The 27,356-nt window shown below is 38.7% G+C and overlaps 1 protein-coding gene across 31 annotated transcripts in view; it reads right to left on the bottom strand.

The window, feature by feature from the left end:
- DTNA (dystrobrevin alpha) overlaps positions 1-27,356 on the bottom strand; it is a 351,246-nt gene that overhangs the window by 141,866 nt on the left and 182,024 nt on the right. Inside the window, exon 1 of one of the 31 annotated variants that reach the window (XM_086682722.1) lies at positions 22,026-22,201. The exons of the other annotated variants lie outside the window; for them this stretch is intronic. The gene's annotated coding sequence lies outside the window, so the exon portion shown is untranslated. Of the gene's footprint in view, positions 1-22,025; positions 22,202-27,356 lie in introns of those variants that run through there. 31 annotated transcript variants of the gene reach the window in all.

Raw genomic sequence — 27,356 nt, 5'->3', positions numbered from 1 at the left:
CGAAGTTGTCAAGAGTCATTTGCAATATGCTTTTGGAAACTTTCTCTAGCGTAACATTCAGTGCTAATCCTCCATTAACGTGGTGTTCACGGCTCTGGGCTCTCAGAACCAGGACCCTCCAAGGACTGTGAACTCTGCATGAGATTCTAGATATACGGGGTGAGGGAAAGAGGCATTCCTATTAGACTGGCATTTCTTATCGTCAAATGCTCTCCTCTTACAGACACAGTAGACTCCTTATAGTAGAGGGAAGGGGTGCATCAGACCAGGACAGCAGATAGGAGAGAATAAGAGGTCAAGGTGCAGGAAAAGGGAACAGGAGGCAGAGGAGCTAAGGAGGGTGAGGTGTCCAGGCTGGGCTTGGTTTACTCGGCAATCTGCATTGTTAGTAAACCACATGAATAGCAAACAACCCATGTGGACACCTTTGTTTTGAAAGAAGTAGACCTACTGCATTGTTTAATTTCTGAAGTCCCTGGGATCCTCTCACTAGCACAGGCTTTTTTGTGGGTTCCTTTCTTGGGTTAGATGTCATGCTTTATTATGGTTGTGTATCACAATGTATCATTGTGATTACATGAGCTCATTTAATAGCCATACCTATTGTGTCTAATGGCCTTCACAGTAAACTAAGATGCATTTTGAAGAACAGTAAGTACATGCAGGATGGACTTCCCACCACCTTTAATTTAAAGTCCAGATCCTTATAATGGATTTGTAGGTCCTGAGCAATCTGGCTCCTGGGTTAATCCTTGGTCCACATTACTCTGTTCATTCACTGCACTGCAGTTCCACGTGCCTCGGGGCCTTCTCTTCCTTAGCCTGGAATATTACCTGTTCCTTTCCCTGCGTAACTTCCAAACCCCCATGAGCCCCAAACCTGGCTAGCTCCCATTAGCATCACTACCTGAGGGCAGCCTTTCCTAATTTCCCTAATACACTCAAGCTGTATGTTTTCATAATGCCTTCATTTACTTCTATAACAGTTATCACAATTACAGTCATAAAACACTTTATGAAATTGGTTTTTGGGGTCTGTATCACTCAGAAGACTGTCCGTTTCACGAAAGGCATGCAGCGTCTCAATGATGTTCATTAGCACCACTCGTGCCTAGAAGGAATGAATGAAGTCAAGGAGGATGATTATACTGGCTGCGGGCCATTCAGGTGGTTTCCACTGTACAGAGGAGGAAAAGTGGAGCCATTGGAAGATTTCTGTGCACAAGAGTTAAAAAATGCGAGCAGTCATGACAGAATATTCATCTGACAGGATGAACTGGAGAAGCAAGGAGATGAAAACGATTTGGCATATCAGACTTGGAAAGGCTGGTGGTCGCACTCAGAGGTAGAAAGCTTTTCCTCTCTCAGAACAGCCGCTGATTGTCTATCCTGTTAAGAGGGAGGACCATTCCGTAGATGGCTCAGTTGTTGCTAAGAGAAACTACTCAGAAATAAAATGAGAGAAATCGTTCACTTTTACTCTTATGGCTTCAAATATATTTTTAAGAAATGAGGAGATAGGGTAAAGGAGAACAGACAATCTCAGGAGGAATAAGTAAGATTTCACCTAAATAAGTGAAGTTTCACGATCACTGCGCAGAATAATTTTGCGCACTTAGATATCGTTTTAACTTTTAAACCATAGGCTGTCTGTAGAACTTAGATACCTAACAACAACCTTCGTAGGTACAACTTGACTCCCCTCTCCCTCCTGATTATTAGCTAGCTCTTTCTTTGATGATTAAGATACTCTATATACATCAAAAACAAATAGTCTGTTTCAGGTAAGCCCCGAATGGTTAATTTTAGATAACTGTGAATATTTCCAAAGACACCAAATATCCTTCAAATACTGACACTTTCACTGTCCAGTGGTTTGAAAATGAATACAAATGAATTTTTACTACTCCCCAGTTTTAACATCTTCCTGAGCCAAAGAAGATGAGAAGTTGCCTCATGGCATCTCATGCCCTTCTGGACAAGACTGGGGAATGCAGTACAGTAGGAGGAATGAATTATATGAGCAACAAATAGAGGATTATTCCCCAGATTCTGTCATGTCTAGAACTAGATAGGTTATTTTTTTTTTAAATTTTTAAGTTTCTTTGTTTATTTTGAGGGAGACAGAGACAGTATGAGTGGGGGAGGTGCAGAGAGAGGAGGAGAGAGAGAATCCCAAGCAGGCTCCACCCTGCCAACACAGAGCCTGATGTGGGGCTTAAACTCACAACACCGACAGATCATGACCTGAGCTGGAACCAAGAGTTGAATGCTTAACTGAGTGAGCTACCAAGGCACCCCCCAGATAGGTTTTTTTTTTAATTTTTAATGGTTATTTATTTTTGAGAGAGAGGGCAAGAGGGCATGAATGTGAGTGGGGGAGGGGCAGAAAGAGAGGGAGACACAGAATCTGAAAAAGGCTCCAGGCTCTGAGCTGTCAGCACAGAGCCTCATGAGGGGCTTGAACTCATGAACTGCCGCGAGCCTAACAACCTGAGCCTAAATCAGACGCTTACGGACTGAGCCACCCTCCCGCCCCTCACAGGATAGGTTATTTTTAATGCAGGGTATTGAAGCATAATTTCTAACTCCATGGCATAGATGCCTTCTGTGTATATTTGTTGTAAGGTTAAATTCTGTATATTGAACACTATTTTTCCATTGATTTCAATTTATAAATGAGTAATAAATAATAGTATGAACAGAAATCGTAAGGTCATAGGAAGTAGTATTTGGGGATTGGGTGGGGTGAACACTCTATGGTGCAATAATAATAGTAACGATAATAATAATAATAATAATAATAAAGTTAACACCAAAAAAATTCAACTCATTTTATGGTATCTTTGTGCTCTTTTTGGCATATGATGCTTGCCTTGCATTTATGAAATGCCCGGCATATTGTAAGGTTGCCAGATTGAGTATGACTCGAATATTGCATAGGACATCCTTACACTGCAAGATTATTAATTGCTCCTGAAATTCAAATTTAATTTCACATCCTGTATTTTATCTGACAGTCCTACTGAAAGAGTGCCCTAGACTCAGAAAAATATTTGTTAGGTGATTTAATTATCTTTCCTTTGGATTATAGAAGTGTCTCTTCCAGGCCGCTGATTTTAATTTTGCCATGGAATCTTTTCTTCAAATCACTTCCTTAACTGGAGCCAAGCATCTGAAAAAAAACAACAGTTGCTCTGGAGGGAAAAGAGGGGAAGGAGGGCTGAGCCCAGCCCACTCAGGCTCCCATCCGGCACCACTGTTGAAAGTCCATTTATTGAGCTCAGAATCTGCACTGTTAGATGAGAAGGCCCACAGAAGAGGGTGACTGTAGATCCAGTGTCTTTGTTTTGCAAGATACAATCCCTGCATATAAAGGCAACTTCGCAGTACAGGAATGAGTTACACTCCTGAAGTTAATTTACAAGTCTCATTCCAGCACATTTTCCTCTTCAGAAAATGCTATAATGTGAAAGTTAGATTATTAGGTGATCCAGCAAGGTAGCTACGAAGTGAAATATCTGCCATGGGAAAATACTAGGGAAAAAAAGCTAGCTATTTCACATAGATTACGGGTAAGATGAGTTTTCCTGAACTAGTCCGAAAGCCTATTGATCATGGTTTGTGTCAGTGACACAAGGTAGAGGTAGGCAAACAAAGATTCTCTCATCCTTTTTTTAAGCTTTAGGGAGGCTGATAAATGCATTGGAATAGGTAGGAGATGAATCTGGTGGGGAGAGCTGAAAATGCAGAATAATAAGGGATGAACGGACAAGCCGTGGATCTGCTAACTCTTCCCAAACACGTGACTTTACCATCCCTCACCTGCCCTGTCACTTCTTCCTATAAAGTCACTAGCTCTAAAGAAAGAGAAAAATCCTCCATACCTAGTATCTCTCCACTTCTTCATTCATCTATTTATTAATGCAACGAAGAGTTAAATATGCAGGCCAGGCACTGTATGAGTCATTGGTGACACAGTGATAAGACAGAAATAGTTTCTGCCCTCAGGAAACTTACAGTTTATGGAGAAGACAGACATGAGAATATGACTGCAAAAATAATTAATTATCATTGTGGTAAGTGAGACCCAGAGAATACAATTACTGCCAACACTGGCTACCTAATACAGAATCATCATTAGCAGCAGCAGCATTTATTATGCATTTACTATGCATAAAGGATTTTTATGTCTTCATATCTAAAATTCATACAAATCTTGGGAAATATCAAGGTATGTATTATAATTATTATTACTTTTTATTTTATTAAAAAAATTTTTTTGAATGTTTATTCATTTCTGAGGAAGAGAGAGAGACAGAGCATGAGAGGGGGAGGGGCAGAGAGAGAGGGAGACACAGAATCTGAAGCAAGCTCCAGGCTCTGAGCTGTCAGCATAGAGCCCGACGTGGGGCTCGAACTCAAAAACCATGAGATCATGACCTGAGCCGAAGTCAGTCGCTCAACCAACCGACTGAGCCACCGAGGCACCCCTATTACTTTTTATTTTTATTTTTTTAAGTTTTATTTTTATTTATTTTGAGAGAGAGAGAGAGAGAGAGCATGAGTGGGAGAGGGACAGAGAGAGAGAGAAAGGGAGAATCCCAAGCAGGCTCTACACTGTCAGCGCAGAGCCCAATGTGGGGCTCGAACTCATGAACCGTGAGATCGTGACCTGAGCTGAAGTTAGAAGCTTAACTGATTGAGCCACTCAGGCGCCCCTGATTATTATTACTTTTTAAAAAGGATAACGGAAAACTTCTTTTTTTTTTTTCTATTTATAACCTTGACTATTTTTTGAAGATGCCATTGGAAAACCTTTTGTTCTGCAAGCATCTTGATGAATTTTGAGTATGAATGTTTGGAATAAGAACAGAAGAGAGCTAGATTTCTCTGCTTAGCAGGAGGGAAAATATTTGCAGTTCCTAAGAAACAATCTGGAGTCATGTGTGAGGAGTAAAAAAGAAGAGGAAACGTAAGAATGACGTTAGAGAGATGAAAAGGGCTGGATGCCCCACCTCCCACCTCCCCCAGTCCTTGCCAAACCCATACCTTCAGTGAAGTTAGTAGATGTGTCAGTTTGAGTGGATTGTTTGTGGACACTGGCAAAGGGGCAGGGTTTCACTTGCAATCTGATAAAGGGGGCAAAGAGAACACAGCTTGCATACTCTTACAGCCACACACATAATAGGTTAAGGGACAGTAATCCCCAAGATTCCCAAAGGTTATGGGAAGGGCTTACACTTTCAAATTGGTTCACACCAACTTTATCTGACTCCCTTAGGGGGGGTAGGAAGTTCCAGCTGATAACTGAGTTATCCAAATGAGGACATAGGGACTCAGAGGGGTCCCAAAGCTAGTTATTGTGTGAAAATTACATTTGAACCTAAATCTGCCTTAAGGTCTGTACTCTTCCTATTTTGTCAGGCTTCCTCAGTTTTGTCAAGAAAGGCACAAGGGGCCATAAGGTCATATTTCTCACCCCCTATGACTCTAGGGACTTAGCTCCAGACCAACCAAAGTAATGGCTGGCTATTCTCACACGTCGGAATCCCCAGCACTCATGTGGTTCTTTAATGCTTAACATTCCAAGTACTTTTACCTAATGGATGGAATTTTCCTTCTTCTGAATGAAGAACTAAATAGATTGTGCTAAATAAATCCCAAGAGTTTGTGAGTGCTTTTTTACTACAAATCACTCATCCAGCTGTTCCTTCATGGGTATTATCCACTATATGCAGCTTTGCCAAAGCACAGACACTCAGCTGGGGAGCAAATGTAGAACTTGAATTTGCTATACTTGTGGACAGACATCAAGAGCGACGTGTACATCCTGTAGGCTTTGGAAAGAAAACTGGGGACATACTGTCCTGGTTAAAGCAAATGCCTACGTTTATTTTGGGAATTATTTCTTGGAACTGTAAGGAGATGAGTTTTTTCATGCAGAACCAAGGGCAGGAAACAAGAAGGTTAAGGGAACACAAATCCTGGGTTCTTAAAGCTCTACTAAACTTAGCTGGTGTGTGCTGGAGGTTTAATCACTAGGTAGAGTAAATCCTCAGCAGGTATAAATAAACTTAGGTTCCTTTTAGATCATCTGTTTTGATTGGGGAACTGCCAGACCTACAAGGGCCATTTATTCTAGGTGGCCATTTATGTCTCTCCACCTTGCATTTCCCATCTCTTGTCTTCGCATCCTCCTTTAGATGATGTTTACTTGTATGTATGTATTTTTACTGTTTATTTATTTTTCAGAGAGAGTGAGACAGAGCACGAGTGGGGAAGGGGCCAAGAGAGAGAGGGAGACACAGAGTACAAAGCAGGGTCCAGGCTCTGAGCTGTCAGCACAGAGCCCGATGTGGGGCTCGAACTCACGACGGTGAGATCATGACCTGAGCCGAAGTTGGACGCTCAACTGACTGAGCCACCCAGGCACCCCAGATGATGTTAACTTTTATATTTCTGAAGAGTACTTAGCATGCTGTTGAAAATACTCTTTGAGTGTCAAATACAGAAGAGGCCCAATTTACTGGGAAAAAGTTTAAAAACTTGAGTGTGGAATTCGTTCAACACATTGGAAGCCCGCATCTGATTTTAGCGTATGGAAAATATCCAACATTTTACCTACCACACCTGCTCTGGTATATTGTTCTCTGTGTTAGTCCTGCTCAGAGCCGTGTTCGCAGAAGGGAGACAGACGGACAGTCACCTAAATGTTTCCTTTTGGAAGGTGAAAGCTTTCGTTGGCCCCCTTGCCTTTTCTCACCTGCGGAAACATAAAATGTCTCTGTGCTCTTTGACTGCAGATGAAGCAGCCGTAGAGCGTAAGAAAGACAAACATTTGGGAGAGGAGGTTTGGCTATGGCTTTAAACATACCCTAGTTCGAATCCCCTCACGTCCACGTTCTACCTGCACATTTTGGGGCAAATAACTTAAGTTTCTCTTACCCTTGATTTCCTCCTTTGAAATTTCAAGAAGGACATTTACCTTATGCAATTCTGTGAGGACTGAGTGAGGGAATTTTGTCGAATGCCTGGCCCTGGTACCTTCTAGTTTCTGTCACTGACATCTGTCACACCGTCCTTCCAATATTCCCTTTCCTCCTTTTCACCTCTAACCCCTCTTGTCATCTATTCCAGTGTTTGCTGTGGGGCTGACTTTGTTTCCCTTCAGACACAGCAGAATGCCCACACCCCCACCCCACCACGGTGACCATGCAGCGCTGTGCATCCAACCCAAGCCAGCCTTTGCCGCTTACTTGCTGGGATCTTGTTTGAGGTACTAAGAAGAATTCCCCGCTGGGGACGCCAAGGGGGGCGGTATGTGATTAGGGGCTGCTGGTGGCCATCCTACCTGCCAACTGGAAAGCCCCTGTCTGTGGGTGAGTGGGAGACACAGATCTGGTTATGCTGTTTGGGTAGGACTCACGGGAATACAGTTAAGCAGAAACGAGCAGAGCCCGGAAACAAGAAAAGATAGCACTTTGGGGATGTCCTCTGGGTCTCTGGAGTCTAAACAACCATGAAGCCAAGGGTACCTGGGCTCTTTTATTTACATCAACCACTTCCTCCTTTTAAACTCCTTGGAGAGGTATTTCTTGTTCCTGTAGTAGGAAGAGCTTATTCTAATTCCCTTCTGTCCTCATGCATTATTTTTTCTCAAATTAACGAAAGGGCCTTGTTTTTTCCCTTTCTTTCTCAAAACCGTTTTTGCCCTGAGTCCTTACTATTTAGAAAAATTTCAAAGATTATAGAAAAGAAAAATCAAAACCCTGCTGTTAATGTTTTGGTTGATACCCTTCTGGCCTCTTTTCCGCACGTTCACATAGAGCATTTAATCTCAAATTCTGCCTCTATAATCTAATTTATATCACAGCATTGCGAAAGTAGTACATATTCACTGACGAAAGCTTAGAAAACACAGGAAAGTAAAGATAGAAAAATTAATGTATTACCATACATTAATCATTGCTAACATTTTGTTTTCTTCTATTTTTCTCTACTTTTCAATTTCAATATCAGGATTCGATGATAGATGATATTTTATCATAAAGTATAGTATCTCTCACTAAACACTTTATTATAAGACATTTTAGATGGTTTTCATCATACGAATGTACCATAATTTAATCTATTAAATAATCTACTAAATTTATTAAATTATTTAATTTATCCCTTGCTGGGATTTAGTTGTTTAAAAAATGATTATTTTAAATAACACTGTGATTCATTCCATGCCTGCAAATTTTTGTGTAAAAGTATTTCCATTTTAGATAGCCCTAAAAGCAGAATTACTAAGTCAATGCTCATCAGCATTTTAAGTCAATTAAAAATATTATCAAACTGCTCACCAGAAAATTTGTAGTAAGTTCCATTCCTACTGATAATTTATGAAATAGCTTGATAAACACCCCTTTGGTGGCCACATAGGATTTCTTAGCTATAGAATGACCTTCACTGTTCACTTTTCTGTTACAAGATATATCCAATTTTTTCACTGCTATAAATAATGCTAAAAAGAAAGATGCCTGTACATAAATATTTGTATCCATCTCACATTATTTCTCCAGGTGATTTCAAAAAGGAAATTGTTATTAAAAGGTGTAGTTATTTTCAAAGTCATCGATACATACTGATATCTGTCAAACTGCTTTCCAGAATTATTGTATTAATTTACATTTCCACCAATAAAGTGTGAGAATGGCTTCCAAACTCACTAGCATGACATGTTGCCACTATCAGAGCAAAACAACTCAACAACAAAAATCTAAAAATATTTGCTACTTTGAAAGGTGTTACAGCAAGGTTTTATTTCTTTGATTAAAAGTGAAGTTTAATATTTTTTTCATGCCTTTTTACTTTCACTTGGTTGTGAGCTACATATTTATGCCCCTTTCTCATCGTGACTCTTAGCATTTTCCTCTGTGGCTTGCAAAAATTCTTTATATTAAGGCTATTGACCTATTATCTCACCTATGTGGACGAGAGGTGCATTTCATGAATTATTTCTATTATGTTTCACATACACTTTTCAGCACTACAATGCTGGACTTCTCTGACAAGTATACCATCTGTATGTAACATATGCCCTGTCTACACAAGGACACAGCACAGAACATTGGTTAAGATGTAGGGTGCCTTAAACTGGGATAACAGTGTCTCCTTTTTACGACTGTTGTGTAGAGTAACTGATATAGCAAACAGACAGTTTTTGATGCCCTGTCTATAGCAAGTTCTTACCACTGTTAGCTCTTCCTTATATATTTTTCTTGACTATCATTCACCTAGAATTTTGTTAATGACATTTTTTGATGTCAAGAAATTAAAAATGTTAATGTTGTCAAATAAAACTTTTTCCCACTATGAACCTCCATTTTTATACTTATAAGACCCTTTCCTTTTGCAGATCACTCAAAAATCCTCCAGATATTTACTCAAAAGGAAAGAAAAAATATACATGTATTTAAATATTTTAACATGAATGTTCACAGTGGCTTTATTTGTAATAGTCAAAAACTGGAAAAAAAAACCTCAATGTCTATCAACAGATTAATGGATAAACAATAAACAAACAGCAATAAAAATGAACATATTATTGATTCATGCAATGACATGGTTGAATCTGAAAATAACTATGCTGAGTGAAAGAAACTAGATAAAATGAGTATGCACCATATGATGCCAAATACAAAACCTTAGAAAATGCAGACTGATTTATGGTGAGCAAAAGTGGGTCTGTGGTTGCTTGGGGATATGGAGAAGGGGTAAGAGGGCAGCATAACCAAGGGCCGTGAGGAAACTTTTGGGGATGACAGAAATGCTATCTGGATTCTAGAGATGGTTTAAAGATCAAAACATATTAATTTGTACACTGTAAATAATGGTATGCTGTCACTTATATCTCAATAAAGCTGTTTTAAAAATTCTTCTATTTTTTTTCCCTAATACTTAAAGTCTGATTTATTATAAGTATTTAAATCTAATCTAGCTGGAATTTATTTTGTAGTACAAATGAAGACCTTTTCCTTTCCCATAAAACTTATTGTATAATAATAATAATAATAATAATAATAATAATAATAATAATGATAATAATCTTCCCTATTGATACGCACTGCCTTGTTTAGCATATACTAATACATATGCTAGTATTTGTTTATACCCCAGGGTTTTCTCTGTATCAACACTCTCTTTAGTTATAGTTCAACTTAATTATAATTACAGCTTTATAATATATTTAATAGCTAGTAAGCAAAGCTGCCCTTCATCTTAATTCTCTTCTTGCCCAACCCTAATCCTAAACAGGAGTCTCAGATCTTAGCATTACTGTCAGAAGAGAACACTTAAACCCAAAGGATTATTTTGATACAATGTTAAACACCAAAGGTAATAAATGTTGCAATGCAGAGCAACTTTTTTACATTTTAAGGCAAAGTGTGATCAGAAGGAAGCCGATAGGACAGCAGCACTAGCTGAAGTAAAGGAACTTCAGCAAAGCCAAATTGGAAACACTTGTTGCTGGCAAGCATTGCCACTGGCTTTGTTTCTCCTGCTGAGACTTCAACCCGATGCTCACACCGAACTAGCCAGAGGAAGAGTATTTTTGATATCTCTGGGAGACAAGAAAGACAGCTAAACTCATGAGCAGTGTTGGATAAGAAAACAGTTGTAAAGAAGGTTGGGATGGAACGGGACATTGTTCCCATAAATCCTATCGGTAGGATTAAATTGAATATTGTTTGGTTGTTGCATGAAGATGGGAGAGAGTTGTTTGGCGGCTCAGAATAATTTCCTTTTATTGGCTTTACATAGGCATAAAGCATCTGCCTTGTTGCCTTTTGTTTTCGGCCATTTGAATTATTTTAAACCCACTTGTTTAGATGTTGGATGTGACACCTTTTTCTTAAACTAAAAAGAATTGCTTCTCATTTTTATTCACATTAGTTTCCCACATTTGGAATTACAATCTCTGACTATTCCCTTTACCGCAAAATTATTTTTTCATCAGGTGTATGCGAATCACAGTGATTACTACAAAGGGACAATAACCAGGCAGGTGACACTTATTAAATACCTACTGTGTACATAAACTGCCCTGAAGTATGAAGAAAAAAGAGGATTCAATCTGAATAAATCTGAATAAATGCAAGAGCTCTTTATTTGTAATAGAAGTCTTCTAAAGGCAAATTGCTATCACTAAGGAGATTTTTACTTTTAAAGGTGAGAGGGACTTCGAGGGAAGCAGCATGTCTTAGTAAATCAGCACATTAAATCCATGCTTTGCTGGCTCAGTGCCTCCAAGAAATTCATCCATTCATCTTTAAAAAGCGGATAATGATGTCATCTCCCTTGTAGGAATATTAGGAGGTTCAAATATAATGCAACCTAAATACTTTGCAAACAGCAAACCACAATACACATGTTAGCTATTATGGTTAATAAAAGCTTGTTACTTCTCCAGATAATAAATGACACATAACATTTGCAGAGATTACTCTGGAGACCCCATGAATCATAACATGATCATCATACTCCCTAATAGTTCAAAGAAACTATGGCCATTTAAGCTCATGGGCAAGTAGCCATCTGAGATGAGGGTTGCACAGTAGAGGATAAATATCTAAAGATAGATTTTCCCACCTCATTCCCCCAGCCTGCCCTTCCCTAAGTAGCAGAGTGGAGGGAGGACAGCTGGTCTCCTTCCTCATCCTCTTACTGGAGTAGTGCCTGGCACACTTTCCCAGTGACACCATCAGCCAAACCACCGACGTCACAGATAAAGACAATGGGAGCGATAGAAGTGACCGAACCAGAAGACAAGGCAACCGCTGGTCACCCATCCTGAGGCTTTGCCTTGCTCTCTTTTGCTGTCCCCTGACTCCTTCCACAGTCCTCACATTTCTGCCAGCCTGAGCCATGGTGTCCTCAACCCTCCTTTGCTCATTTCTCACGCACAACCCACAGCAGTGCCATTCTGTCCAGAAGTCCAGCCTCAGAGGGGTTCTTTCACTGTCTGCATCTGTAATACTAAGTATCTTTAATTCTGCGTCTGTTCAGTTAGATTGCAAGCCACCTCATTTTCCATGAAATCACTTCTGTACAGAGGATGACAATCCACCTACCCCCAACTAACCCATGTTATAGGTAAAAAAGATCAGAATCCAAGTTTGTGTCTGACTGTGTACGGGGGTCTAGCTGGGTTCTGCCTGGAATCACCCGCATGACCTTGAAGACTCTATTACCAATCCAGTCCCTTACGACTATTTCTTTCCATCCTCTGGCCTGATTCTTTTTCCTGGCTGCCAGCCTCTCACGAACTCCCTTAGGTTATGCAAATGTCAGACTGCAATGAGCAAATTGACATGTTCTTCAAATACCAAGCACGGAAGGGAATCTCACTTGTTCACATCAGTACCATACAGGTCGCAGTAGTCATTCTCTGTCAAAAGGTCAGAGTTGTGTAGATGTGTATATGGAACAGTTCTATAAGGCACATTTTTTTGAGGTGAAAACGTCAACTGTGCCAGTGCAACTGACTGATAATGTGTGGGTGGAAAGAAGCTTCCTCCACTTTATAACGGGCATGCTCGTAAACAAAGCTTTACTCACACCTACGTGAGAAAAAAGCCAAAGCTGCTCTGAAAATCTTACTGTTTTTGAGCAGTGTTATGTAGAATGACATAAATATCAGAACATCTTCTAAATCTTATTACACAATAATAATTGCTAACATCTTTAAGAATTTACTATCTGTCAGATACTCTGAAAGCACTTTGTAAGTATCACCCCCTTACATATAATAGACTTTACATAGATCAAGAGCAGGCAAGATGGCATAATGGTTGAGTCCATTAACTAGAGCGCGCTCTCTCTCTCTCTGTCTCTCTCTCTTATTAACTGTAAGCCCTTGGGGAGATTACTTAACCTCTCTAGCCTTGGTTTCTTTATGCATAAACTAAAGATGATCTATGATAAAAGGCTCATGGGGTTGTTGTGATGATTAACAGGGATAATAACTACATGTATTCAATGACTTCTGTGTTCTAGGTGTTGTTCTCTAAATGAGGGTCCCTCAACTTAAAAACAAATGAGTAAACTAAGCACGTTTAGAACTGTACCTGGCACTCAGAAAGTATTCTGCTTTTTTATCAGAAAATGTACAGAACTCTCATTTGATATGCTCTGTACGTCCTCCTGTATGTTTGGGTTTTCCACTGCTGTCCCACATACTGGAAAGAACTATATGGCCAGAACATTGCTATTCCCTCCTCACCCTATTTGGTTTGTCCTCCTGATAGTCAGACTACTGTGGATCCCCTTGAGCAATACCCCTCTTCTCCTTCCTGCTCTTTGTTGTCAAGACAACATTCCATCTCCTCCACTTCCCCTCCCCCCCCCCCCACATTTCCCAATATTCCTCTCCAACCACAGTGACCATACAAGTTTGGAAGAAATTGAAAATAACTTCTTGGAAAACAGTAGAGGCCCTGATGCTGGAAGTAACATCTTCTATTATCTTCCAATCTGTGAATGAACCAGGATATACCGTGAAGAGGAAAAAAAAAAGCCACCTCAATGGGCAAAGGCAGGAGAATAATAATATACCCAAATCAGAAGTTCATTTACGAGACTACTCCTACAATGATAAAGGGAACTGTGTTCTGACCTTTCTCAATGAGTTCTTAGTATAGACTTTAAAATTCCGTGTGTGTTAGAAAGAAAAAAGACATCACTCTATGTCCATATCAAAGCACATTAAGGTTTTAACAAAAGGGAAAAATTTATAAATATAAAGTTACATTTCTTTATAACCTCAGTTCTACCACATCTCCAAATAATACTGTGATGTGCCACATGCTTCAAGAACATAGATGATAGTAAGTGGCACTTGCTTCCAACAGGATGATTTACGAAAGTTGGTCTTGTTAGGAAAACTTGCATTATCTTAGATATGCTCTGTTTCCTTGGCCACAGTAATCTTGCTGCAGTGATGCATGCAGTAATTGACGATTTTCAAGGAGGTTTAAAAAATAAGCCAGATGTTCTCTCCCTGACTTACTGTAAGACAGACAACCGGCAAAACACGTCTCAAATCGACTCTTTTTCAACTGCTTTCATGCCCTGAGCTTACAACCTCTTTCCCTCATCCTTGCTCTGAGTTGTACCATTAACTTCTTCACTTATTTCTGTCCATCCGGTATGGCTTCCCCCCAGTCGGTGGTGGTGGTCATGGTGGTGGTGACAGACGATATGATGGTGATGGTGGTGGCAGTGACAGCGGTGGTGACGATGTGATAATGATGGTGGCGCTGGAGATGGTGATGATGATGGTGCTGGCAGTGGTGATGATGATGATGGTGGTGAAGATGGTATAACGATGGTGGTGGTGATGGTGGTGGTGACAGTGGTGGAGACAAATACGTGATGATGGTGGTGGTGATGATGATGGTGGTGATGGTAGTGGTGATGGCGATCTGGTCCTGAACACCTTCTGAGTTGCGTCTTCATGACTCGCGTATGTTTTCAGAAATTTCTGATTCTCACCTTTCCCTGATTTTTCCCAACTGCTTCCTCTCTATAGATCTTCCTTTCCCCAATCTCCCATTTAATGCTCACTATTTTTAAAGTTTATCCCAATGCTTCCTTCTGCACAAAACATTTTTCTCACCCCTCCTCTGTAACATCTGGTCTGTGTCTTATGATTCCTAATCATATTTCAAGGAAACTTTGAATCTAGGGACTCTGGACTGTCACTCTGTTTTCAATGTCGAGTACAGTGTCTGATTGTGAAATAATAGAAAATATATATTGGTCTCTGCCCCTGAGTCCTGGCATAGAGCTCTAACACCCTTGTCATTTCCTAAGTGATAAGAACATTAGGACCATGTTTTGTTCTAATATTTGGTCTTGTCCCTGGCTCCTGACACAGAGCTCCTAAACACTTTGGGATTTTCTAAATGATAGGAGTGAGTGTCTTTGTTCTAATGAGATGACTATCAGTGGGCAACTGCATAGCTTTGGGATGGGGGCCAGTCACTAGAAAGATCAAGCCATGACTTGAAGCTTGGAACTTTCAACTCCATCCCCGTTCTCTAGGGGGAGTGATTAATGATGGATTGTCCCAAACTGATGAAACCTCCAGAAATACCAAAAGTATGGGGTTTGGATGTGTTGGTGAACACATCCATTGTGACAGGACAGGTGGTGCACCCCAACTCCACTGGGACAGAAATGCCTGCACTCAGCACTCTTTTGGAACTCACCCTGTGTATCTCTTCATCTGGCTGTTCACTGTTATCCTTTCTCATAGTCTCTAGTGAGCAAGGCAAAAGAATATTTGGGACCAAGATTTCTCTGAACAATCTTGGACTTACAGTCATAGAATCAAACAATCTCCCTGTTAAGTATTTCCTTGAATGAAAGGGAAATTTCACTAAGAATATTCACCTTCTTATCCTATATCACCCTTATTCATCAGAAATGCTTGAAATGAATGCCCACATTCAATAAACGACCCGACTTGTTGTGCTTAATTCTAGAGCCACAGTGTTCAATAAGAAAGTGCTAGTCATAGATGGCCATTTAAACTTAAATTACTTGGCATTAAATAAAATTAGAAATACAGTTCCTCAGTCACACTAGTCATATTTTGAGAGCTCAACAGCTATAGGCGGTTAATAGTTACCACATTGGACAGCACAGACATAGAATGTTTAGCACCATGGAAGGTTCTACTAAACAACACTGCCCTAGATCTCTGCCCTCTTCACTACACCTAAAGGTGAGTTTACCGTCAAGACCAATTATCCTCTGCCCATCCTTATATGAGAAGAAATTTATTTTGAGTAAATTTCAAACAATAATACTTGGGAAGTATATCCTATCCAAAATATTTACCGTTTTTCTACCAAAGTCAAAGCATTCCATATTTTACTATTTGGCACATTCTTTCAGTGAAATTATAAAAATGAACCCTCCCTCTTCCACTTGATATGGGGGCTTTTTATTTGCAACACCAGTTGTGAAGACAAATGCACCTAAATGGATAAAGAGATCCACAGGTTTTTATTTTCTACTCTCTAACATTAGGATTTTAATGATGCTTTATGTTCCTATATTTATATTAATTCAGTTAGGCCATTGCAGCACCCTGGCATTCTGAATCTTTAGCCAAGACCCTTTTCTCTATATGATGCTGCCTAATCATGTTCTATCTAAAGAGTGGAGAAGTGGAACAGTTAGATAAACATATAGCCTTGTCTGTGACCTATTACAACTTTACAGCTATCAGAGCAGAAATATAAGCTGGTGTGTTTGTTACATTTCTCAGATTCTTTTTCTTCAGAATGGCTGCTCTTGTTTACACATAAACACCACGACAATGAAAAACCCTGTGTCTATATCTACCTATATCTATATCTATATCTATATCTATATCTATATCTATATCTATATCCATATCATCTATATCTGTATATGTTTGACTATTTATTTTGTTAGGATATTTTCCTTATAGTAGAATTGTTGGGTCCAAGGGTATATAATTTTTAAAGCCTTTACTATGCATTGCTATGTTGACCATACCCTGCTCCAAAAATATCAATTTATACTCTGAAAAACAATGGATGTGAGTTCCCATTTTCCACACTTTCCTTAACATCGGGTATTATTTCCCTCTCCTCCCCCTGCTTCTCTCTTTTAAACATATTTGCTAAGGATTAAAATGATATTTGTTTAATTTGTAGGTATTTAAAAATAATTAGTGAATACAACACCAAAGGCACAATCCATGAAAGAAATAATTGATAAGCTGGGCTTCATTAAAATTAAAGATTTTTGCTCTGTGAAAGACAATATCAAGAGAATGAGAAGACGAGCCACAGACTGAGGTTATATATTTGCAAAAGACACATCTGATAAAGGACTGTTATCAAAATATACAAAGAACTCTTAAACTCCACAATAAAAAAAAAGCACTTAAAATACAGGCCAATGACCTAAACAAATACCTTACTAAAGAAGATATACAGATGGCAAACAGGCATATGAAAATCCACATCATATGTTATTAAGGAAAGGCAAATTAAAACAACGAGATACCATTAGGCAACTCTGCTCAAAATCCAGAACAGCAACAACACCAAATGCTAATGAGATGTGGACTAACAGGAACTCGCATTCATTATTGGTGGGAATTCAAAATGATACCACTACTTAGGAAGACAGTGTGGAAGTTTCTTACAAAACTGAACATACTCTTACCATATGATCCAGTCATCCTACTCCATGTTATTTCCTAAAGGAGTTGAAAACTTATGTCTACACAAAACCCTGCACATGGATGTTTTAGCTTTATTCATAACTGCTCAAACTTGGAAACAACCGAGATATCCTTCAGTAGGTGAGTGAATAAATAAACTGTGATACATCCAGACAATGTAGTATTATTCAGGGCTAAAGAGAAATGAGCTATCAAGATACGAAAAGACATGAGGGAACCTTAAATGCATATTACTAAGTAGAAGAAGCCAATGTGAGAAGGCTATATAACGTATTATTCCAACTATATGATATTCTGGAAAAGGCAAAGCCAGAGAGACAATAAAAAAATCAGTGATTTCCAGGAAAGAGGGTGGAGGAGAAGGGAGAGATAAAAGGGCAGAGCACGGAGGATTTTTAGGACAGTGAAAACACCCTGTGTAATATTATAATAATGGACAGATATCATTATACATCCGTCCAAACCCATAGAATGGACAATGCCAAGAGGGAACCATAAGATGAACTCTGATCTTTGGGTGATTATGATGTATCAGTTTAGGTTCATCCTTGGTAAAAAAAAAAAAAAATGGACAATTCTAGGGAGTCATCTTGATAATAGTGGAAGCTATGCAGGTGTGTAATAACTTCATATAACCATTACTTTGTGGTTTCTGCCATTGAAAGCATACCTTTCTATCTCAAGTTTTGTATTTTCTTCTACTACTTTGGTGGAGCCACATTATATATTGGAATTGTCAATCCATATGGTATTTTCTTTCCTGTGAGGGTAGGTAGAGGCAAGTGATATTTCTGGGTATAATATTCCCCAAACAAACACAAATTAATAGGTTTGAGACATAAAATATTGTTATTTATTTAAAAAATAATTTAAAATTTAAAAAGATGATTAAAAAATTGAAATGGTGTCAATAGTGAATATTTCATAATATACATGCCAGGTAGAGGGAAATTCTTATAATAATATCACTCTAAAATGGATCAGGTTAATGTTATCATGAAAGTGGAACCAGTCGATTGTTTCTTTTTGTATATTAAAAATGCAAGAAATTGTTCATTCCTAGCAATGAGTTTACTTTTTTCCTATCAGATATTGGACTACATATTGCACAATTATTGACAAGTTTAATCATTATTAATGAAAGTTTCCAATGCTTATTGAACAAAGTCAACATCCTTTATAATAAGTTCTGATAACATAACAGAAACACCTGTTGTTAGTGATTTCTAAATGTTATTAATGGAATTAATTAAATTTGAAAGTAAATATCTGAAAATCATATCACCCATTAGAAATTTCTACTTTCTTTTTAAAAACATTGGCCTTACTACATACAGAGCTTAGAGCTTTCTAATAAAGTCTATCCTATTCTCTGAATTAATCATTATTGCCATTGTCATCATCATGATCATGATCACGGTGCCATTACTTTTCTTTCATTTGAAACATTTAAGAATATTTTTAAAAAGTCCAATTCTTTTCATACAAAAAAATTACATAGTTGTCAATAATAAAACCCACTTTAATGAAGTCATAGGTTTAAAAATAACAATTCCTAAAAATGGAATATCTAGCTGATAGAGTCATCAATCTTTAGAAATTTTGTCTTGGGGTTCAACAGTTATCATTAATTTTATTGAAAAAGCTATAAGAGTCAATATGATTCTTCTTCATCATGGCTCTGTTGAACATTTATCTCCTTAATAGAGGTAAACGCAGATAATTAGCTATTTGAGAGGCTAGAGAGCTCTAGAAATGAAAGCTAAAATGTTAAGAAACACTGCCGATCATTCAAAATGAAAAATAAAGCCTGATTTAAAGAAAGGTTGACAAAAATATGATTCGATTAAAACACTTTGGCAACATTTCTAATTTAAAACAGGCACATCAAAAATCATTTTGTACCTTAAGAATGTAAATATCAAAACAACTAGAAAAGAAACTTCCATATAGCCATTATGGACAACAGGTTTCTCAAAAAACTAAAAATAGAACTACCAGAGATCCAACAATCTCTTTTCTGAGTATATCCACAAAGGAAATTAAATCAGCACATGGAAGAGATATCTGTGCTCCCATGTTCACCGCAGCATTATTCGGAATACCCAAGAAACAAAATGACCGAAGTGTCCATCAACGTATGAATGGATAAAGACTTTGTGATATATACATACAATGGAATATTTACAAAGGAGATCCTGCCATTTGCAACAACATGAATGAACCTAGAAGACACTCTACTAAGTGAAGTAAGCCAGACACAGAAAGAAAAATACTGCATGTTCTCACTCACATCAGATGGGGAGGTGGGGGAAATGAGATGTTGGTCAGCATGTACGAAGTTGCAGTTATGTAGGAAGAACAAGTCTAGAGATCTAATGTACAGCATAATGACCATAGGTAATAATACTGTATATTGCATACTGGAAGTTTGCAAATTCCATGCACTCTTACCGCACACCAAAAAGTAGCAAGTCTGTGAGGAAACATATGTTAATTAGCTTGACTGCAGTAATTATTTCACTATCATAGTGAAATGTGTGAATCAAATCATGTTGTATACCTTAAGTACATACAGTTATTATAAAAAATAAAATTGAATAGGAGCTTCCATCTTATAGACGTCTCAGGTATGATGACCTGAGAAATGGACACGTACATATGGCCTGGTGTCAGGTGTATAAAAATCATAGAAATTTGGATATATATTGTTTTTTATATACATCTAGCTCTAATGGCTAAGCTGGCTGATATCTTAGCCCAAAGACTGAGACTATAGAAACTATAGGAACTGAAACAAGAGGAATTTGTTTGCATTCCAATTACAGAATGGACTGAAGCCTGATCAAGTACTTCGAACATGGAATAGTGGAATGCTCGTACTTTTCAGTAATTTCACTTCATCCACACTACTCCATCTCTCTTCTTTTCTATATAGATATTTAACCCGTTACAGTACTGCTGGGAAAGAAGAAAGCTTGGTTAAGAGATCATTTACACTTTTATCTTTACCTTTCATCTCTCTTTCTTGTGTCCTCCCCTTCTGTCTCTGACTCTCCCTCCCTTCCTTTGGCCTCCTTCCCTTCCTTATTTTTCCTTTAATAAAAACAGACCACTTTCTACCTCAGGTATTGTCAATATTGAGAATTTCACACTTTAAAATATCTTCCCAGGTACCATCTTTCACTGCTTCTTGGGAACTTCCTGTTCTTAGCTAATAACAACTTATGCTTGTGAGCATATTTTATGTTCCAGAGTTGATGCTCATAGCTTGTTCCATGTTCAAAACAAGAAAGGGTAAAAGGAAAGAATGATTTCAGATACACGCATGGGCATTTTACACCTGTTCAGTGTTGTTACAATACTTTTGATATTTGCTATCATGGAAACAGTGCCCTTTATTTGAAGTTATGGCAAAAAAAATATTTTGAAAAAATGATTATAACTCCTTGCTCAAAGTTAGAAGATGACCCAGATGTATGAAAATTAGAGAGACTAAGGAAATGGCAATGAAAATCACGCAGCATAAATGGATGTAACAATAGCTGTTTCCCTTTTTGAAGAAAGAGAGGTATATGACCAAACTTGGGATCATTTCTTGGCTTTTATCCAAGTCAGTGCCAATTCGTGGCAAATAATCGACTTTAGCTAGGAAAGTATTTTTTGAAAGACTTTCGTGTATGAAAACACTCCAGGTGGAGAGTGAATCCGCTTGAGTAACAGCGGGGCTCTGCTCCTGTTTTAGTTCGGCTTTGTCTCTAACGCTGCCGGGACAAGTTTCTCCCAAGCCGAGAGAAGTTGGCTAAGTTAGCCCTTGACTAAAAAATTAAAGTCAATCCTAACATCTGATGAGAAAGACCAACAACAGACATCAATAGAAACCGCGACGAAGGAAGCAACAGAAGTTATTAGCAAAGAAATTTTCTCCTTTAACTTGCTCTGCGCATATCAAAGGCACCTCTTTTGAAACAAGCTGCTAGGGCGATGTGTAAACAACGCCGGGAGAGGCTTCTGTGCTCTGAGAATGGAAGGTTCCCCACGCACCGCATTGTTTACATTCGGCTCTCTCCAGCCTCTAAGCAAGAGTTCCTTTTATACTGACCGGTATTGTATCTACTTCTATTTTCAAATCCTCTGAAGCATATAGACCACAATGCCCGAAAGAACATAATACGAAACGGAAATAAAATATGTTGTAAAAATTGTAGATAAAACCGAACTACTCATGTTAGATGGGGCTGGCAGGAGTAGGATGAAAGAGGAATAAATGCCCAAATACAACAAATACACTATGTAACACGCGGGAGAATTTTGCCCTACTGTTAATTTAGTATAAGAGACAAGCAGCTTAGGACCGATACCACGAACAAGGTGTCCTCTAGGAAAAACGGACCATTTTTAAAGTTCAAAACAAGGAAACATTTTGCCCTGTTTTACGTTGACCTGAAGACAGGGATTATTGCATTCTTATTACTTCTTTCCAGTTTTCTTACTTCGACTTGCACACACAGCCTCACACACATACTACCAAAGTGCCAGAAAAAAGTCACAGTGTTTTAGACTTTCAAATTAATAAAGGGTGAAAACGGGGGTGGGGGCGAGGGAACTGGGAGCAGGGGAAGGGAGAAATTTGTCCTGTGCCCACGGAGGGCTGGGGGTGGGGGCGACAGTGAAATTCCACCCAGCAAGTCCTGCTCCTGCAACAGAAGAAGAGTTCAGTTTCATAGATTGAGTTGTACCTTACCTGGTTTTGCAGTTAAAGACACCAACATGCCCCTAATTCTTCCTCTAAGGTACTACATATGCTGAAAGCTATAGTATTTGACCTTACACATTTCCACAGAAGAAACTCCAAAGCAACCTTTAACTTCAATAAAACGCTGTGTTCATTCTTCCCCTTGTGCTCAACGCACAGCAATCTAATACACCTCATCATGTGGTCCGTTACCATGGTAGCAATGAATCCAGCTGCTGAAATACAAAAGACTGACAAAAAGTTGCCTTTTTCCCCTCCACCCACCCTGACAAAGTCAGATTTTTTTTTTCTGTATGACAAGTCTAATTTGAATATGTTTCTGTTGCTGACTCAACCTCGTGAGCAAGGAAAAAAAAAAAAAAAAGAAACGAACACCAGAGGTATAAGAAAAGAGCCCCCACAGCCCTGAAACAAATGAAATAACTATATGCATTTTTTTAAGTTGCCACTAATCCCTCAAAATACTGATCATTATCTATTACTTCTTCCAACCAAGTATTTTTAAACGCCAGTTACTAACTCAAAAAAAAAAAAAAAAAGGAGCAATAGTCTCATAGCTCCTTTAAATATAGATATAAAAGTTAAGTAATTCAATAAACACGGATGTTGAAAACACTGCATCAGTATAGGAAGGGCTAGTCTCAAAGGATTTTCCTAGAGCAAACTTCTAATCACAGTTCAGAGGTGGGAGGCAAAATTCTTCAACTTCTTTTCATCAAACCCTGCGGTTAGCCATTATTTAAACAGATTAAGTCCCAGTTCTGTTTTATTTATTTATTTAAGTTTATTTATTTATTTATTTTGAGAGAGACAGAGACAGCACAAGTGGGGGAGGGGCAGAGAGAGGAGAGTGAGAGAATCCCAAGCAACTGTCAGTGCAGAGCCCGATGGGGGGGCGGTGGTGGGGGGGGGGGGGGCTTGAGCCCATGAACTGTGAGATCATGACCTGAGCCAAAATAAAAAGTTGGATGCTTAACATACTGAGCCACCCAGGCACCCCTCCTATTTTAAATGATCACAGATTTGGATCTGTGGTGACGCAGCCTGATAGAATCAACCAAAGCATACTTGGGGGTTCCATATTAAGAGAAGTTTGGAGTTGGGACAGTTGCAACTCTGAAGAATCCTGGGACCCCCAAGCCCATGGCTATGCAATTGATATTTAAGGAACCACCTTCAGTTTATTCGCATGTGCTTTAAGGGCGCCTGATGGGAGGCCTGGGTGACAGGCTTCACCTGGCCACAGCTGTGGTCCCTCCCTCCCACCATGGACATCCTTCACAGCTGGTGCTCTCTCCACCATCAGGCGAGCAGCTATTCTGTCCCTCGGGTCATGCATGGCCAATCCCCTGCTTCCACAGCTTTGCTTACTTTCCAGATTTAGCTCAAATTCCATAATAATTTGTTTACATATCTATTCTCTCTCTTTAGACATGGACTCTCCTAAGAAGGGGAATGTTGCCCTATTTATCTTTTCATACCATGGAACCAGCAAAGGGTTTCGCATAATGTCGGGCTCAGTGGCTATTTCTTGAATGAATAAAGCAGGGAATGAATGCTTTATGTCAGCACAGTGGAGGAAACCTCAACTCCTCCAGGACTGTGTTCACAGCATTCTCTGCTGTGGTTAAGCCCCTGAGGGGGGGGTTGCTCAGTCTTTTCCTTATTATCCCACGCTGCACAGGGAGGGAGGCAAGAGTAGCAACCACCGAGTTGCTCAGATGTGGTTTTAAAATTACTCAGATGTGGTTTTAAAATCGGTTCTTACCCAGACTGGCTTTGTGATCTTGGATAGATTATTTAACCTCTCTAAACCTTGGTTACTCTTATGTAAAATTTCTACTTTCAAAAGTTATGAAAAAGGATTAAATGAGATGGTCCAAGGAAATTACCAAGCACTGAGCTTGAAACACAGTTAAGTGCTCAATACATTATCGCTAGAGTTATTTAGCAAAAATGTTTATGAGTTTTGAACAAAAGGGACAAGAAAGCTCATTCACACCTGACTTTCCCTTGATGATAAAACTGTCATTTTCAACCAGATACACATTTTCAATGATACGCTTTATAATATGAGTAGTGACACAGCATAATACAGAGACCATTTCAGGTAACTAGCCAGGATTGCCTGCTCCCACTTACAAACTATCTAGAGGAGATGATGACCAGCCAAAAGGTTTTACATATTCCCAATGTGAAGTAACTGTGGAAAGAGTATTAAAGTTGGTAGTTGATTTAAAAAAAAAAAAAAAAAAACTTTTTAAAACTTTTTAATTTTTTTAAATTTTATTTATTTATTTTTTTAGTGTTTTTATTTATTTTTGAGACAGAGAGAGACAGAGCCTGAGCAGGGGAGGGGCAGAGAGAGAGAGAGGGAGACAAAGAATCCGAGGCAGGCTCCAGGCTCTGAGCTGTCAGCACAGAGTCCAACACGGGGCTCGAACTCACAGACCGTGAGATCATGACCTGAGCCGAAGTCGGACGCTTAACAGACTGAGCCACCCAGGCACCCCTAAAACTTTTTAAAAAGAATTGTCGGTGCGCCTGGGTGGCGCAGTCGGTTAAGCGTCCGACTTCAGGCAGGTCACGATCTCGCGGTCCGGGAGTTCGAGCCCCGCGTCAGGCTCTGGGCTGATGGCTTGGAGCCTGGAGCCTGTTTCAGATTCTGTGTCTCCCTCTCTCTCTGCCCCTCCCCCGTTCATGCTCTGTCTCTCTCTGTCCCAAAAATAAATAAAAAACGTTGGAAAAAAAAAAAAAAGAATTGTCATCAGAAAGAGCCTCAGAATAGAAATTATATACAGAGACCACGTTTTTAACAATGTACCAATGTTAGTTTAACAGCCTTTAAAAGGTCACCTTGATCAGTAACAAGGGCTGTAAACTGCTCGCCACTACAGACTTTTAGTTGCTTTTCTCCACAGTCATCTAACTCAGGAAATTGCCAGGCACCAAAGCCAATTGCATAGGAAAAGTCGCATTAAAATCCCTTTGAAGCCTTCTAGTGCAAAGAAGCCACCAGGGGTTAAAAAAAAAAAAAAAAAAAGAAAAGAAAACGACAACAAGAAAACCAAAACCTGTGGCAGAGAAAAAACTTTCATGGCGGGAAGTTGCTATAAAGAATAAAATGCATGTTGCACATCACAAGATTTCTCTATCATTAAAAGCAAGACCTACAGCAAATCAGAGATTATTAAAACAGCTCCAGCACTGCTGCAACTCTGAAAAATCCTTCAGGGTGGTGACTCGTCATGACACAGTCCTACAAAGCGTGGAAGTGAGGAAGAATAGACGAAAAGGCAAGAAGCATATCCACTGGAAAGTCAGAGCCCCTTAATCCTTGTCAGGGCAGCTGATGAAGGAAAGACTCATAGAAGCGCAATCTGAATAATTCATAATTATTCTCCTGCGTGGCTGGCTCAATAGAAACGCGTTCACTGCTGTACTCATTTCTTGGTGAGTCTTTACCTTGTGTCTTTTTCCCTCCTACAGATTGCTTATGCATCCCACCATTCTTCATTTTGTCAATTGAAGAGCGTATCATTTATCTAGTCAATGTAGACCCCTCCTAGGGATTAACTATGATGAGCACACATCCTTTGTCAGATGTCAAGCAACTTGTTTGATTCTCTCTCTTAAGCATTCAGGAAATATGATGCCAATATGTTTGGTTTCACAAAGTTTGAAATCCCCTTTTGCCAATGTTAAGATTAACCTCTTGTTCAGTGTGAACAAAATTTGTCACATAATGTGCTGGGATGACCCACCTAATTTCATATGAAGAATCTTAACAGCCGGGGGAAACAGTTTCGAGACATAATGCTTCAGAATTATAAGAAAGATGAGCCAAGCCTTGGATGCACAGACCTGGGAGAGAGCTTACAGGGTTGTTTGCCTCACTGCTGTCTCTTCAGACATGAGGGCACCTAATTTCCCACAAACTCGAGGTAACAACATGGGCTCAGAGGTCACATGCTTGAATTCAACAGGATGGCTACCAAAAAAAAAAAAAAAAAAAAAAGAAACACCCCCCTCCCAAAAAAACCCCAAAAAACAACTGGCTGCTAATGTCAATGAAATCAAAACAAGACAAAACAATTTGAACCCCTGCAAAGTCCATTTTTTCAGGTCACATTTTCAAATTGTTATTTAGTTTAGAATACCACAAAGAGCTTTATTGTTAGGGCGCTGGTTTAAATCAAATAAGAAAACTCGTTCACAGCAACAACAAAAAAGATTGCGATCTATTGAACAATTTTTGCAGGCACATAGTTTCTCCAGCTGCTTTGAGCAGCTGACCTAAAAAATATTAATCGGATTAGTATCTATTCTACTCATGAAAATTTCTTATGAAAGAACAAGGCTATTGCAAGGCATCTCAGTTTATATAACTCAATATCAAGATATTCTATTTTACCCTGAAGATGTTTTCAAAACATGCACTCCTCTTTTGAATTGTATTAACGGTGCTATAAATAAGTATCTGGTTTTAAATAGCACTGTGAAATTGATGGATACAGATCCCACAGATAACTAATTGTGAACCCTGAATCATTTTGCCCTATTCACATATGGAAATTTATCCCCAAATTTCTGTTTTTGTATTTTTAATCTTTTCAAAATTCGAGAATATATCTGGATTCTTCCTTAGTGAGAAACATACTTGGTTTTTAAACCTAAGAATAAAATAATAATAAATAATAAAACCTGACATGACGTGCCCATTTTCTCACTGAAAGGTAATATTACAAGTCCAATGTAGAGAAGTTGAGGAATATAGATTTATGAAATAACATCAAAAGCACATATAATTTATTTATCCGAGGTAACTGATATTGACATTTTGATGTGTTTCTTAATTTTTATATACTAACAATCTTGGATGATTTTGACTACAGCTTTCTTTCACCTAAAGAAAGACATGTAAAATAAACATACTGTGCTATTATACATTATTTGAAAATATTTTTTAATAGTTGCATAAAATTCTACTATTTGGATGTGTCAGAATTCACTTAGCCATCCCTCATTGTGAAATAAATATTTAGTCTTTTCCCGGTCTCTTTTTATAAGTGATACATCTTTGTATGTAAGTTTTTGATTATACCTTGGGTTATTTCCTTAGAACAGATTCCTGTGTGGGAGTGGGAATTATTGAGTTTAAATTAGAAAATCTAAGCATAGAATGTTAGAATTAGAGGACTCATACCTGTAATTCAGTGTAATACTGACTTTATTGATGAGGAAACAGGTGAAATAATGGTCTCAAAGTCCTGCCATGTGTTCACTGTGCTTTTAAGATTAAAAAAATGTTTATTTATT

This window comes from Puma concolor, chromosome D3, assembly GCF_028749965.1.
Source record: "Puma concolor isolate L17-30 chromosome D3, mPumCon1.1.hap2, whole genome shotgun sequence".
Lineage (NCBI taxonomy): Eukaryota > Metazoa > Chordata > Mammalia > Carnivora > Felidae > Puma > Puma concolor.
The sequence above is the reverse complement of the archived record's forward strand: the minus strand, read 5'-3'. Positions and strand labels throughout refer to the sequence as shown.